The sequence below is a fragment of the Lathyrus oleraceus genome, chromosome 5, assembly GCF_024323335.1.
Source record: "Lathyrus oleraceus cultivar Zhongwan6 chromosome 5, CAAS_Psat_ZW6_1.0, whole genome shotgun sequence".
In the NCBI taxonomy this organism is placed as follows: domain Eukaryota; kingdom Viridiplantae; phylum Streptophyta; class Magnoliopsida; order Fabales; family Fabaceae; genus Lathyrus; species Lathyrus oleraceus.
In genome coordinates, this window is record NC_066583.1 from 637,600,082 (window position 1) to 637,616,399 (window position 16,318).

The 16,318-nt window shown below is 30.2% G+C and overlaps 7 non-coding genes across 7 annotated transcripts; all 7 read right to left on the bottom strand.

Moving 5' to 3' along the window:
* Positions 1-1,067: 1,067 nt before the first annotated feature.
* TRNAK-CUU (transfer RNA lysine (anticodon CUU)) lies at positions 1,068-1,140 on the bottom strand. Its single transcript has one exon. It is a non-coding gene; the product is annotated as a tRNA-Lys (tRNA).
* Positions 1,141-2,765: 1,625 nt separating this feature from the next.
* TRNAK-CUU (transfer RNA lysine (anticodon CUU)) lies at positions 2,766-2,838 on the bottom strand. The gene has a single exon. It is a non-coding gene; the product is annotated as a tRNA-Lys (tRNA).
* A 1,620-nt stretch (positions 2,839-4,458) lies between these two features.
* Positions 4,459-4,531, bottom strand: TRNAK-CUU (transfer RNA lysine (anticodon CUU)). The gene has a single exon. It is a non-coding gene; the product is annotated as a tRNA-Lys (tRNA).
* Positions 4,532-6,750: 2,219 nt separating this feature from the next.
* Positions 6,751-6,823, bottom strand: TRNAK-CUU (transfer RNA lysine (anticodon CUU)). The gene has a single exon. It is a non-coding gene; the product is annotated as a tRNA-Lys (tRNA).
* Positions 6,824-8,573: 1,750 nt separating this feature from the next.
* On the bottom strand, positions 8,574-8,646 carry TRNAK-CUU (transfer RNA lysine (anticodon CUU)). The gene has a single exon. It is a non-coding gene; the product is annotated as a tRNA-Lys (tRNA).
* A 1,723-nt stretch (positions 8,647-10,369) lies between these two features.
* On the bottom strand, positions 10,370-10,442 carry TRNAK-CUU (transfer RNA lysine (anticodon CUU)). The gene has a single exon. It is a non-coding gene; the product is annotated as a tRNA-Lys (tRNA).
* Positions 10,443-12,158: 1,716 nt separating this feature from the next.
* On the bottom strand, positions 12,159-12,231 carry TRNAK-CUU (transfer RNA lysine (anticodon CUU)). Its single transcript has one exon. It is a non-coding gene; the product is annotated as a tRNA-Lys (tRNA).
* Positions 12,232-16,318: the final 4,087 nt, after the last annotated feature.

The following is a 16,318-nucleotide window of genomic DNA, read 5'->3' on the forward strand; positions in this document are numbered from 1 at the left end:
AAGCCTAAAAATTTGAAATAAACTACATCGCAACTCTGTCGATCCTATCTTGACAAGTTACTGGTAGAATCATATTCAAACCTTAGAGTGTTAAGCATCATTAGATAACTAAAAGTTATGCATCTAACAAGACCGCTGAATTAATTAAATGATCCTATGAGACAGTTGATGGATTTGTAACTGGAATAAAATTCAAGAGTGTTGAGTACAACGGGAGGTCACCCTTGTCATCAAATCAAATAGTCATCGGTAACGCCTCCAAGAAACTTTTGATCACATGAACGATTAGACCCATAAACATAAGCTCCACAAGAATAGTTTTAATTGAAGAAAGTTCTAGTACTAAAGAATCTTTATATTGGTCAGTTCGAGAGTTGTGCTTGGTCACAACTAACACGATGATGGAGACCTCCACATCCCACTCTTAAATATCATCTAACATATGCACCGTGTGGTAAGAATAATTATCATAATGCTTAGGGTCTTAAATATCTAAAACATCACTATAAAATTAATACTACAAAAGAGTACATACTTTTTAAAGTTAACCCTCATACTTACAATTTAAATTGATTGAATCGTCAGAGTGTTTGAATGTGCACCCTCACCCAGCATCTTCCGATCTTCAGAAATAACGAAAAACATGAATTCTTCGATTGATCAATCACACCCACCATTACTCGGCGATAATGGTCCATGAAAGACAAAAAAATATCCAGCGATAAACATCATTGGAAATATTTCATTCAAGAGATCATTTATTCTTGCAAGCATGACGACGATTATTGTCTAATCAATTATTTACTTTAAAAACATCGTAAGTTTTCTTTGAATTATTAATTTTTTTCTTTGGAGAAAAATATTGTATTAAATTTCACGAGAATACCTTTTCTCATATTCATACATAAAAATATATAATTGAAGTTATTAATGCATGAAAACATTTATGGTAGCAAACAAGAAAATTTCCATTTTTAAACAATTATTTATTTTAAATGAAATATAGTAAATTTTATGTGAGTTATTTGCTATTTTGTTTTTAAAATGTATTGTATATAATGTACTAACGCCCACCGTGGGGCTCGAACCCACGACCACAAGGTTAAGAGCCTTGCGCTCTACCAACTGAGCTAGACGGGCAATACGGGCTTGGCTTGAAAGACTAATATTTGAAATTATAAGTCTAGTAATTTTTTATTATTACTAATTGTATTATTTCTAATTTGAATGCTCATCTTTTTATTTTTCAAATTTCGAAAGATTTAAATAACATGCGGTTATAATTTTAATTAGAAATGTGTTGAACATTTCCTTAAATAGAAATTAGTTAATAAAATTTTGTGTGTACAATTCATATGTTAAAATACACGTATTAATATGAAAATTCAAAATTCCGACTCTCAAAGTTTCAAAGTTTAAGTTTCATATAGTTTTTATGATATAACCTTTACGGAATTTTATCTTAAGATTTTTTTTCTAACTATATCATGAGAGATCACAATGATCTTTGTAAGTCATAGTAGATAAATACACTGGAGGGATACTCGAATAAAATTCCGTACCTTCATCAGATCGGGCTTTGAAAAGTACCTTATACCCAAGAAATTGTCTTTATGCAATACTGAAGAATCAAAACATGTAACTCATGCAAAAAAAGTTATCCGATGGTGACACCAAGGTATTTAATATCTCATCCATATAGGCTTCAATAAATTTTTCATATGACCTAACTTAAGTTTCATAGCATGAGTCGTTATAAGATCATAAATGTAATCATGACCACGAAAGACTTGTCAAGCCTAAAAAAATTGAAATAAACTACATCGCAACTCTATCGATCCTATCTTCACAAGTTACTGGTAGAATCATATTCAAACCTTAGAAAGTTAAGCATCATTAGATAACTAAAAGTTATCCATCTAACAAGACCGTTTAATTAATTAAATGATCCTATGAGACAGTTGATGGATTTGTAACTGGAATAAAATTCAAGAGTGTTGAGTACAACGGGAGGTCACCCTTGTCATCAAATCAAATAGTCGTTGGTAACGCCTCCAAGAAACTTTTGATCACATGAACGATTAGACCCATAAACATAAGCTCCACAAGAATAGTTTTAATTGAAGAAAGTTCTAGTACTAAAGAATCTTTATATTGGTCAGTTCGAGAGTTGTGCTTGGTCACAACTAACACGATGATGGAGACCTCCACATCCCACTCTTAAATATCATCTAACATATGCACCGTGTGGTAAGAATAATTATCATAATGCTTAGGGTCTTAAATATCTAAAACATCACTATAAAATTAATACTACAAATGAGTACATACTTTTTAAAGTTAACCCTCATACTTACAATTTAAATTGATTTAATCGTCAGAGTGTTTGAATGTGCACCCTCACCCAGCATCTTCCGATCTTCAGAAATAACGAAAAACATGAATTCTTCGATTGATCAATCACACCCACCATTACTCGGCGATAATGGTCCATGAAAGACAAAAAAATATACAACGATAAACATCATTGGAAATATTTCATTCAAGAGATCATTTATTCTTGCAAGCATGACGATGATTATTGTCTAATCAATTATTTACTTTAAAAACATCGTAAGTTTTCTTTGAATTATTAATTTTTTTCTTTGGAGAAAAATATTGTATTAAATTTTTTTAAACAATTATTTATTTTAAATGAAATATAGTAAATTTATGTGAGTTATTTGCTATTTTGTTTTTAAAATGTATTGTATATAATGTACTAACGCCCACCGTGGGGCTCGAACCCACGACCACAAGGTTAAGAGCCTTGCGCTCTACCAACTGAGCTAGACGGGCAATACGGGCTCGGCTTGAAAGACTAATATTTGAAATTATATGTCTAGTAATTTTATTATTACTAATTGTATTATTTGTAATTTGAATGCTCATCTTTTATTTTTCAAATTTCGAAAGATTTAAATAACATGCGGTTATAATTTTAATTAGAAATGTGTTGAACATTTCCTTAAATAGAAATTAGTTAATAAAATTTTGTGTGTACAATTCATATGTTAAAATACACGTATTAATATGAAAATTCAAAATTCCGACTCTCAAAGTTTCAAAGTTTAAGTTTCATATAGTTTTTATGATATAACCTTTACGGAATTTTATCTTAAGAATTTTTTTTCTAACTATATCATGAGAGATCACAATGATCTTTGTAAGTCATAGTAGATAAATACACTGGAGGGATACTCGAATAAAATTCCGTACCTTCATCAGATCGGGCTTTGAAAAGTACCTTATACCCAAGAAATTGTCTTTATGCAATACTGAAGAATCAAAACATGTAACTCATGCAAAAAAAGTTATCCGATGGTGACACCAAGGTATTTAATATCTCATCCATATAGGCTTCAATAAATTTTTCATATGACCCTAACTTAAGTTTCATAGCATGAGTCTTATAAGATCATAAATGTAATCATGACCACGAAAGACTTGTCAAGCCTAAAAAAATTGAAATAAACTACATCGCAACTCTGTCGATCCTATCTTGACAAGTTACTAGTAGAATCATATTCAAACCTTAGAATGTTAAGCATCATTAGATAACTAAAAGTTATGCATCTAACAAGACCGCTGAATTAATTAAATGATCCTATGAGACAGTTGATGGATTTGTAACTGGAATAAAATTCAAGAGTGTTGAGTACAACGGGAGGTCACCCTTGTCATCAAATCAAATAGTCGTTGGTAACGCCTCCAAGAAACTTTTGATCACATGAACGATTAGACCCATAAACATAAGCTCCACAAGAATAGTTTTAATTGAAGAAAGTTCTAGTACTAAAGAATCTTTATATTGGTCAGTTCGAGAGTTGTGCTTGGTCACAACTAACACGATGATGGAGCCCTCCACATCCCACTCTTAAATATCATCTAACATATGCACCGTTGGTAAGAATAATTATCATAATGCTTAGGGTCTTAAATATCTAAAACATCACTATAAAATTAATACTACAAAAGAGTACATACTTTTTAAAGTTAACCCTCATACTTACAATTTAAATTGATTGAATCGTCAGAGTGTTTGAATGTGCACCCTCACCCAGCATCTTCCGATCTTCAGAAATAACGAAAAACATGAATTCTTCGATTGATCAATCACACCCACCATTACTCGGCGATAATGGTCCATGAAAGACAAAAAAATATCCAGCGATAAACATCATTGGAAATATTTCATTCAAGAGATCATTTATTCTTGCAAGCATGACGACGATTATTGTCTAATCAATTATTTACTTTAAAAACATCGTAAGTTTTCTTTGAATTATTAATTTTTTTCTTTGGAGAAAAATATTGTATTAAATTTTTTAAACAATTTTATTTTAAATGAAATATAGTAAATTTTATGTGAGTTATTTGCTATTTTGTTTTTAAAATGTATTGTAAATAATGTACTAACGCCCACCGTGGGGCTCGAACCCACGACCACAAGGTTAAGAGCCTTGCGCTCTACCAACTGAGCTAGACGGGCAATACGGGCTCGGCTTGAAAGACTAATATTTGAAATTATAATTCTAGTAATTTATTATTATTACTAATTGTATTATTTCTAATTTGAATGCTCATCTTTTTATTTTTCAAATTTCGAAAGATTTAAATAACATGCGGTTATAATTTCAATTAGAAATGTGTTGAACATTTCCTTAAATAGAAATTAGTTAATAAAATTTTGTGTGTACAATTCATATGTTAAAATACACGTATTAATATGAAAATTCAAAATTCCGACTCTCAAAGTTTCAAAGTTTAAGTTTCATATAGTTTTCATGATATAACCTTTACGGAATTTTATCTTAAGAATTTTTTTTCTAACTATATCATGAGAGATCACAATGATCTTTGTAAGTCATAGTAGATAAATACACTGGAGGGATACTCGAATAAAATTCCGTACCTTCATCAGATCGGGCTTTGAAAAGTACCTTATACCCAAGAAATTGTCTTTATGCAATACTGAAGAATCAAAACATGTAACTCATGCAAAAAAAGACTAATATTTGAAATTATAATTCTAGTAATTTTTTTATTATTACTAATTGTATTATTTCTAATTTGAATGCTCATCTTTTTATTTTTCAAATTTTGAAAGATTTAAATAACATGCGGTTATAATTTTAATTAGAAATGTGTTGAACATTTCCTTAAATAGAAATTAGTTAATAAAATTTTGTATATACAATTCATATGTTAAAATACACGTATTAATATGAAAGTTCAAAATTCCGACTCTCAAAGTTTCAAAGTCTAAGTTTCATATAGTTTTTATGATATAACCTTTACGGAATTTTATCTTAAGAATTTTTTTTTCTAACTATATCATGAGAGATCACAATGATCTTTGTAAGTCCTAGTAGATAAATACACTGGAGGGATACTCGAATAAAATTCCGTACCTTCATCAGATCGGGCTTTGAAAAGTACCTTATACCCAAGAAATTGTCTTTATGCAATACTGAAGAATCAAAACATGTAACATGCAAAAAGTTATCCGATGGTGACACCAAGGTATTTAATATCTCATCCATATAGGCTTCAATAAATTTTTCATATGAACCTAACTTAAGTTTCATAGCATGAGTCGTTATAAGATCATAAATGTAATCATGACCACGAAAGACTTGTCAAGCCTAAAAAAATTGAAATAAACTACATCGCAACTCTGTCGATCCTATCTTGACAAGTTACTAGTAGAATCATATTCAAACCTTAGAATGTTAAGCATCATTAGATAACTAAAAGTTATGCATCTAACAAGACCGCTGAATTAATTAAATGATCCTATGAGACAGTTGATGGATTTGTAACTGGAATAAAATTCAAGAGTGTTGAGTACAACGGGAGGTCACCCTTGTCATCAAATCAAATAGTCGTTGGTAACGCCTCCAAGAAACTTTTGATCACATGAACGATTAGACCCATAAACATAAGCTCCACAAGAATAGTTTTAATTGAAGAAAGTTCTAGTACTAAAGAATCTTTATATTGGTCAGTTCGAGAGTTGTGCTTGGTCACAACTAACACGATGATGGAGCCCTCCACATCCCACTCTTAAATATCATCTAACATATGCACCGTTTGGTAAGAATAATTATCATAATGCTTAGGGTCTTAAATATCTAAAACATCACTATAAAATTAATACTACAAATGAGTACATACTTTTTAAAATTAACCCTCATACTTACAATTTAAATTGATTTAATCGTCAGAGTGTTTGAATGTGCACCCTCACCCAGCATCTTCCGATCTTCAGAAATAACGAAAAACATGAATTCTTCGATTCATCAATCACACCCACCATTACTCGGCGATAATGGTCCATGAAAGACTAAAAAATATCCAACGATAAACATCATTGGAAATATTTCATTCAAGAGATCATTTATTCTTGCAAGCATGACGACGATTATTGTCTAATTAATTATTTACTTTAAAAACATCGTAAGTTTTCTTTGAATTATTAATTTTTTCTTTGGAGAAAAATATTGTATTAAATTTCACGAGAATACCTTTTCTCATATTCATACATAAAAATATATAATTGAAGTTATTAATGCATGAAAACATTTATGGTAGCAAACAAGAAAATTTCCATTTTTTAAACAATTATTTATTTTAAATGAAATATAGTAATTTTATGTGAGTTATTTGCTATTTTGTTTTTAAAATGTATTGTATATAATGTACTAACGCCCACCGTGGGGCTCGAACCCACGACCACAAGGTTAAGAGCCTTGCGCTCTACCAACTGAGCTAGACGGGCAATACGGGCTTGGCTTGAAAGACTAATTTTTGAAATTATAATTCTAGTAATTTATTATTATTACTAATTGTATTTTCTAATTTGAATGCTCATCTTTTTATTTTTCAAATTTCGAAAGATTTAAATAACATGCGGTTATAATTTTAATTAGAAATGTGTTGAACATTTCCTTAAATAGAAATTAGTTAATAAAATTTTGTGTGTACAATTCATATGTTAAAATACACGTATTAATATGAAAGTTCAAAATTCCGACTCTCAAAGTTTCAAAGTTTAAGTTTCATATAGTTTTATGATATAACCTTTACGGAATTTTATCTTAAGAATTTTTTTCTAACTATATCATGAGAGATCACAATGATCTTTGTAAGTCATAGTAGATAAATACACTGGAGGGATACTCGAATAAAATTCCGTACCTTCATCAGATCGGGCTTTCAAAAGTACCTTATACCCAAGAAATGTCTTTATGCAATACTGAAGAATCAAAACATGTAACTCATGCAAAAAAAGTTATCCGATGGTGACACCAAAGTATTTAATATCTCATCCATATAGGCTTCAATAAATTTTTCATATGACCCTTACTTAAGTTTCATAGCATGAGTCGTTATAAGATCATAAATGTAATCATGACCACGAAAGACTCTCAAGCCTAAATTTTTGAAATAAACTACATCGCAACTCTGTCGATCCTATCTTGACAAGTTACTGGTAGAATCATATTCAAACCTTAGAGTGTTAAGCATCATTAGATAACTAAAAGTTATGCATCTAACAAGACCGCTGAATTAATTAAATGATCCTATGAGACAGTTGATGGATTTGTAACTGGAATAAAATTCAAGAGTGTTGAGTACAACGGGAGGTCACCCTTGTCATCAAATCAAATAGTCATTGGTAACGCCTCCAAGAAACTTTTGATCACATGAACGATTAGACCCATAAACATAAGCTCCACAAGAATAGTTTTAATTGAAGAAAGTTCTAGTACTAAAGAATCTTTATATTGGTCAGTTCGAGAGTTGTGCTTGGTCACAACTAACACGATGATGGAGACCTCCACATCCCACTCTTAAATATCATCTAACATATGCACCGTGTGGTAAGAATAATTATCATAATGCTTAGGGTCTTAAATATCTAAAACATCACTATAAAATTAATACTACAAAAGAGTACATACTTTTTAAAGTTAACCCTCATACTTACAATTTAAATTGATTGAATCGTCAGAGTGTTTGAATGTGCACCCTCACCCAGCATCTTCCGATCTTCAGAAATAACGAAAAACATGAATTCTTCGATTGATCAATCACACCCACCATTACTCGGCGATAATGGTCCATGAAAGACAAAAAAACTTAAACATCATATTCATATTTTTTATTTTTATTATCCAGCGATAAACATCATTGGAAATATTTCATTCAAGAGATCATTTATTCTTGCAAGCATGACGACGATTATTGTCTAATCAATTATTTACTTTAAAAACATCGTAAGTTTTCTTTGAATTATTAACTTTTTTCTTTGGAGAAAAATATTGTATTAATTTCACGAGAATACCTTTTCTCATATTCATACATAAAAAATATAATTGAAGTTATTAATGCATGAAAACATTTATGGTAGCAAACAAGAAAATTTCTATTTTTTAAACAATTATTTATTTTAAATGAAATATAGTAAATTTTATGTGAGTTATTTGCTATTTTGTTTTTAAAATGTATTGTATATAATGTACTAACGCCCACCGTGGGGCTCGAACCCACGACCACAAGGTTAAGAGCCTTGCGCTCTACCAACTGAGCTAGACGGGCAATACAGGCTCGGCTTGAAAGACTAATATTTGAAATTATAATTCTAGTAATTTATTATTATTACTAATTGTATTATTTCTAATTTGAATGCTCATCTTTTTATTTTCAAATTTCGAAAGATTTAAATAACATGCGGTTATAATTTTAATTAGAAATGTGTTGAACATTTCCTTAAATAGAAATTAGTTAATAAAATTTTGTGTGTACAATTCATATGTTAAAATACACGTATTAATATGAAAATTCAAAATTCCGACTCTCAAAGTTTCAAAGTTTAAGTTTCATATAGTTTTTATGATATAACCTTTACGGAATTTTATCTTAAGAATTTTTTTTCTAACTATATCATGAGAGATCACAATGATCTTTGTAAGTCATAGTAGATAAATACACTGGAGGGATACTCGAATAAAATTCCGTACCTTCATCAGATCGGGCTTTCAAAAGTACCTTATACCCAAGAAATTGTCTTTATGCAATACTGAAGAATCAAAACATGTAACTCATGCAAAAAAAGTTATCCGATGGTGACACCAAAGTATTTAATATCTCATCCATATAGGCTTCAATAAATTTTTCATATGACCCTTACTTAAGTTTCATAGCATGAGTCGTTATAAGATCATAAATGTAATCATGACCACGAAAGACTTCTCAAGCCTAAATTTTTTGAAATAAACTACATCGCAACTCTGTCGATCCTATCTTGACAAGTTACTGGTAGAATCATATTCAAACCTTAGAGTGTTAAGCATCATTAGATAACTAAAAGTTATGCATCTAACAAGACCGCTGAATTAATTAAATGATCCTATGAGACAGTTGATGGATTTGTAACTGGAATAAAATTCAAGAGTGTTGAGTACAACGGGAGGTCACCCTTGTCATCAAATCAAATAGTCATTGGTAACGCCTCCAAGAAACTTTTGATCACATGAACGATTAGACCCATAAACATAAGCTCCACAAGAATAGTTTTAATTGAAGAAAGTTCTAGTACTAAAGAATCTTTATATTGGTCAGTTCGAGAGTTGTGCTTGGTCACAACTAACACGATGATGGAGACCTCCACATCCCACTCTTAAATATCATCTAACATATGCACCGTGTGGTAAGAATAATTATCATAATGCTTAGGGTCTTAAATATCTAAAACATCACTATAAAATTAATACTACAAAAGAGTACATACTTTTTAAAGTTAACCCTCATACTTACAATTTAAATTGATTGAATCGTCAGAGTGTTTGAATGTGCACCCTCACCCAGCATCTTCCGATCTTCAGAAATAACGAAAAACATGAATTCTTCGATTGATCAATCACACCCACCATTACTCGGCGATAATGGTCCATGAAAGACAAAAAAATATCCAGCGATAAACATCATTGGAAATATTTCATTCAAGAGATCATTTATTCTTGCAAGCATGACGACGATTATTGTCTAATCAATTATTTACTTTAAAAACATCGTAAGTTTTCTTTGAATTATTAACTTTTTCTTTGGAGAAAAATATTGTATTAAATTTCACGAGAATACCTTTTCTCATATTCATACATAAAATATATAATTGAAGTTATTAATGCATGAAAACATTTATGGTAGCAAACAAGAAAATTTCCATTTTTTAAACAATTATTTATTTTAAATGAAATATAGTAAATTTTATGTGAGTTATTTGCTATTTTGTTTTTAAAATGTATTGTATATAATGTACTAACGCCCACCGTGGGGCTCGAACCCACGACCACAAGGTTAAGAGCCTTGCGCTCTACCAACTGAGCTAGACGGGCAATACGGGCTCGGCTTGAAAGACTAATATTTGAAATTATAATTCTAGTAATTATTATTATTACTAATTGTATTATTTCTAATTTGAATGCTCATCTTTTTATTTTTCAAATTTCGAAAGATTTAAATAACATGCGGTTATAATTTTAATTAGAAATGTGTTGAACATTTCCTTAAATAGAAATTAGTTAATAAAATTTTGTGTGTACAATTCATATGTTAAAATACACGTATTAATATGAAAATTCAAAATTCCGACTCTCAAAGTTTCAAAGTTTAAGTTTCATATAGTTTTTATGATATAACCTTTACGGAATTTTATCTTAAGAATTTTTTTTTCTAACTATATCATGAGAGATCACAATGATCTTTGTAAGTCATAGTAGATAAATACACTGGAGGGATACTCGAATAAAATTCCGTACCTTCATCAGATCGGGCTTTCAAAAGTACCTTATACCCAAGAAATTGTCTTTATGCAATACTGAAGAATCAAACATGTAACTCATGCAAAAAAGTTATCCGATGGTGACACCAAAGTATTTAATATCTCATCCATATAGGCTTCAATAAATTTTTCATATGACCCTTACTTAAGTTTCATAGCATGAGTCGTTATAAGATCATAAATGTAATCATGACCACGAAAGACTTCTCAAGCCTAAATTTTTTGAATAAACTACATCGCAACTCTGTCGATCCTATCTTGACAAGTTACTGGTAGAATCATATTCAAACCTTAGAGTGTTAAGCATCATTAGATAACTAAAAGTTATGCATCTAACAAGACCGCTGAATTAATTAAATGATCCTATGAGACAGTTGATGGATTTGTAACTGGAATAAAATTCAAGAGTGTTGAGTACAACGGGAGGTCACCCTTGTCATCAAATCAAATAGTCATTGGTAACGCCTCCAAGAAACTTTTGATCACATGAACGATTAGACCCAAAACATAAGCTCCACAAGAATAGTTTTAATTGAAGAAAGTTCTAGTACTAAAGAATCTTTATATTGGTCAGTTCGATCGAGTTGTGCTTGGTCACAACTACACACGATGGAGACCTCCACATCCCACTCTTAAATATCATCTAACATGTACCGTGTGGTAAGAATATATCATAATGCTTAGGGTCTTAAATATCTAAACATCACTATAAAATTAATACTACAAAAGAGTACATACTTTTTAAAGTTAACCCTCATACTTACAATTTAAATTGATTGAATCGTCAGAGTGTTTGAATGTGCACCCTCACCCAGCATCTTCCGATCTTCAGAAATAACGAAAAACATGAATTCTTCGATTGATCAATCACACCCACCATTACTCGGCGATAATGGTCCATGAAAGACAAAAAAAATCCAGCGATAAACATCATTGGAAATATTTCATTCAAGAGATCATTTATTCTTGCAAGCATGACGACGATTATTGTCTAATCAATTATTTACTTTAAAAACATCGTAAGTTTTCTTTGAATTATTAATTTTTTTCTTTGGAGAAAAATATTGTATTAAATTTCACGAGAATACCTTTTCTCATATTCATACATAAAAATATATAATTGAAGTTATTAATGCATGAAAACATTTATGGTAGCAAACAAGAAAATTTCTATTTTTTAAACAATTATTTATTTTAAATGAAATATAGTAAATTTTATGTGAGTTATTTGCTATTTTGTTTTTAAAATGTATTGTATATAATGTACTAACGCCCACCGTGGGGCTCGAACCCACGACCACAAGGTTAAGAGCCTTGCGCTCTACCAACTGAGCTAGACGGGCAATACAGGCTCGGCTTGAAAGACTAATATTTGAAATTATAATTCTAGTAATTTATTATTATTACTAATTGTATTATTTCTAATTTGAATGCTCATCTTTTTATTTTTCAAATTTCGAAAGATTTAAATAACATGCGGTTATAATTTTAATTAGAAATGTGTTGAACATTTCCTTAAATAAAATTAGTTAATAAAATTTGTGTGTACAATTCATATGTTAAAATACACGTATTAATATGAAAATTCAAAATTCCGACTCTCAAAGTTTCAAAGTTTAAGTTTCATATAGTTTTTATGATATAACCTTTACGGAATTTTATCTTAAGAATTTTTTTTTCTAACTATATCATGAGAGATCACAATGATCTTTGTAAGTCATAGTAGATAAATACACTGGAGGGATACTCGAATAAAATTCCGTACCTTCATCAGATCGGGGTTTCAAAAGTACCTTATACCCAAGAAATGTCTTTATGCAATACTTGAAGAATCAAAACATGTAACTCATGCAAAAAAAGTTATCCGATGGTGACACCAAGGTATTTAATATCTCATCCATATAGGCTTCAATAAATTTTTCATATGACCCTTACTTAAGTTTCATAGCATGAGTCGTTATAAGATCATAAATGTAATCATGACCACGAAAGACTTGTCAAGCCTAAATTTTTTGAAATAACTACATCGCAACTCTGTCGATCCTATCTTGACAAGTTACTGGTAGAATCATATTCAAACCTTAGAGTGTTAAGCATCATTAGATACTAAAAGTTATGCATCTAACAAAACCGCTGAATTAGTTAAATGATCCTATGAGACAGTTGATGGATTTGTAACTGGAATAAAATTCAAGAGTGTTGAGTACAACGGGAGGTCACCCTTGTCATCAAATCAAATAGTCATTGGTAACGCCTCCAAGAAACTTTTGATCACATGAACGATTAGACCCAAAAACATAAGCTCCACAAGAATAGTTTTAATTGAAGAAAGTTCTAGTACTAAAGAATCTTTATATTGGTCAGTTCGAGAGTTGTGCTTGGTCACAAAACTACACGATGATGGAGACCTCCACATCCCACTCTTAACTACTCACTAAATACATCTAACATATGAACCGTGTGGTAGTAATAATTATCATAATGCTTAGGGTCTTAAATATCTAAAACATCACTATAAAATTAATACTACAAAAGAGTACATACTTTTTAAAGTTAACCCTCATACTTACAATTTAAATTGATTAATCGTCAGAGTGTTTGAATGTGCACCCTCACCCAGCATCTTCCGATCTTCAGAAATAACGAAAAACATGAATTCTTCGAGTGATCAATCACACCCACCATTACTCGGCGATAATGGTCCATGAAAGACAAAAAAAATCCAGCGATAAACATCATTGGAAATATTTCATTCAAGAGATCATTTATTCTTGCAAGCATGACGACGATTATTGTCTAATCAATTATTTACTTTAAAAACATCGTAAGTTTTCTTTGAATTATTAATTTTTTTCTTTGGAGAAAAATATTGTATTAAATTTCACGAGAATACCTTTTCTCATATTCATACATAAAAATATATAATTGAAGTTATTAATGCATGAAAACATTATGGTAGCAAACAAGAAAATTATTTTTTTTTTAAACAATTATTTATTTTAAATGAAATATAGTAAATTTTATGTGAGTTATTTGCTATTTGTTTTTAAAATGTATTGTATATAATGTACTAACGCCCACCGTGGGGCTCGAACCCACGACCACAAGGTTAAGAGCCTTGCGCTTACTAACTGAGCTAGACGGGCAATACGGGCTCGGCTTGAAAGACTAATATTTGAAATTATAATTCTAGTAATTTATTTATTACTAATTGTATTATTTCTAATTTGAATGCTCATCTTTTTATTTTTCAAATTTCGAAAGATTTAAATAACATGCGGTTATAATTTTAATTAGAAATGTGTTGAACATTTCCTTAAATAGAAATTAGTTAATAAAATTTTGTGTGTACAATTCATATGTTAAAATACACGTATTAATATGAAAATTCAAAATTCCGACTCTCAAAGTTTCAAAGTTTAAGTTTCATATAGTTTTTATGATATAACCTTTACGGAATTTTATCTTAAGAATTTTTTTTCTAACTATATCATGAGAGATCACAATGATCTTTGTACGTCATAGTAAATAAATACACTGGAGGGATACTCGAATAAAATTCCGTACCTTCATCAGATTGGGGTTTGAAAAGTACCTTATACCCAAGAAATTGTCTTTATGCAATATTGAAGAATCAAAACATGTAACTCATGCAAAAAAAAGTTATGCGATGGTGACACCAAGGTATTTAATATCTCATCCATATAGGCTTCAATAAATTTTTCATATGACCCTTACTTAAGTTTCATAGCATGAGTCGTTATAAGATCATAAATGTAATCATGACCACGAAAGACTTGTCAAGCCTAAAAAATTGAAATAAACTACATCGCAACTCTGTCGATCCTATCTTGACAAGTTACTGGTAGAATCATATTCAAACCTTAGAATGTTAAGCATCATTAGATAACTAAAAGTTATCCATCTAACAAGACCGCTGAATTAGTTAAGTGATCCTATGAGACAGTTGATGGATTTGTAACTGGAATAAAATTCAAGAGTGTTGAGTACAACGGGAGGTCACCCTTGTCATCAAATCAAATAGTCGTTGGTAACGCCTCCAAGAAACTTTTGATCACATGAACGATTAGACCCAAAAACATAAGCTCCACAAGAATAGTTTTAATTGAAGAAAGTTCTAGTACTAAAGAATCTTTATATTGGTCAGTTCGAGAGTTGTGCTTGGTCACAACTAACACGATGATGGAGACCTCCACATCCCACTCTTAAATATCATCTAACATATGTACCGTGTGGTAAGAATAATTATCATAATGCTTAGGGTCGTAAATATGTAAAACATCACTATAAATTAATACTACGAATGAGTACATAGTTTTTAAAGTTAACCCTCATACTTACAATTTAAATTGATTTAATCGTCAGAGTGTTTGAATGTGCACCCTCACCCAGCATCTTCCGATCTTCAGAAATAACGAAAAACATGAATTCTTCGATTGATCAATCACACCCACCATTACTCGGCGATAATGGTCCATGAAAGACAAAAAAAATCCAGCGATAAACATCATTGGAAATATTCATTCAAGAGATCATTTATTCTTGCAAGCATGACGACGATTATTGTCTAATCAATTATTTACTTTAAAAACATCGTAAGTTTTCTTTGAATTATTAATTTTTTTCTTTGGAGAAAAATATTGTATTAAATTTCACGAGAATACCTTTTCTCATATTCATACATAAAAATATATAATTGAAGTTATTAATGCATGAAAACATTTATGGTAGCAAACAAGAAAATTTCAATTTTTTAAACAATTATTTATTTTAAATGAAATATAGTAAATTTTATGTGAGTTATTTGCTATTTTGTTTTTAAAATGTATTGTATATAATGTACTAACGCCCACCGTGGGGCTCGAACCCACGACCACAAGGGTAAGAGCCTTGCGCTCTACTAACTGAGCTAGACGGGCAATACCGACTCGACTAGAAAGACTAATATTTGAAATTATAATTCTAGTAATTTATTATTATTACTAATTGTATTATTTCTAATTTGAATGCTCATCTTTTTATTTTTCAAATTTCAAAAGATTTAAGTAACATGCGGTTATAATTTTAATTAGAAATGTGTTGAACATTTCCTTAAATAGAAATTACTTATTAAAATTTTGTGTTTACAATTCATATGTTGAAATACACGTATTAATATGAAAATTCAAAATTCCGACTCTCAAGTTTCAAAGTTTAAGTTTCATATAGTTTTTATGATATAACCTTTACGGAATTTTATCTTAAGAATTTTTTTTTCTAACTATATCATGAGAGATCACAATATTCTTTGTAAGTCATAGTAGATAAATACACTGGAGGGATACTCGAATAAAATTTCGTACCTTCATCAGATCGGGCTTTGAAAAGTACCTTATACCCAAGAAATTGTCTTTATGCAATACTGAAGAA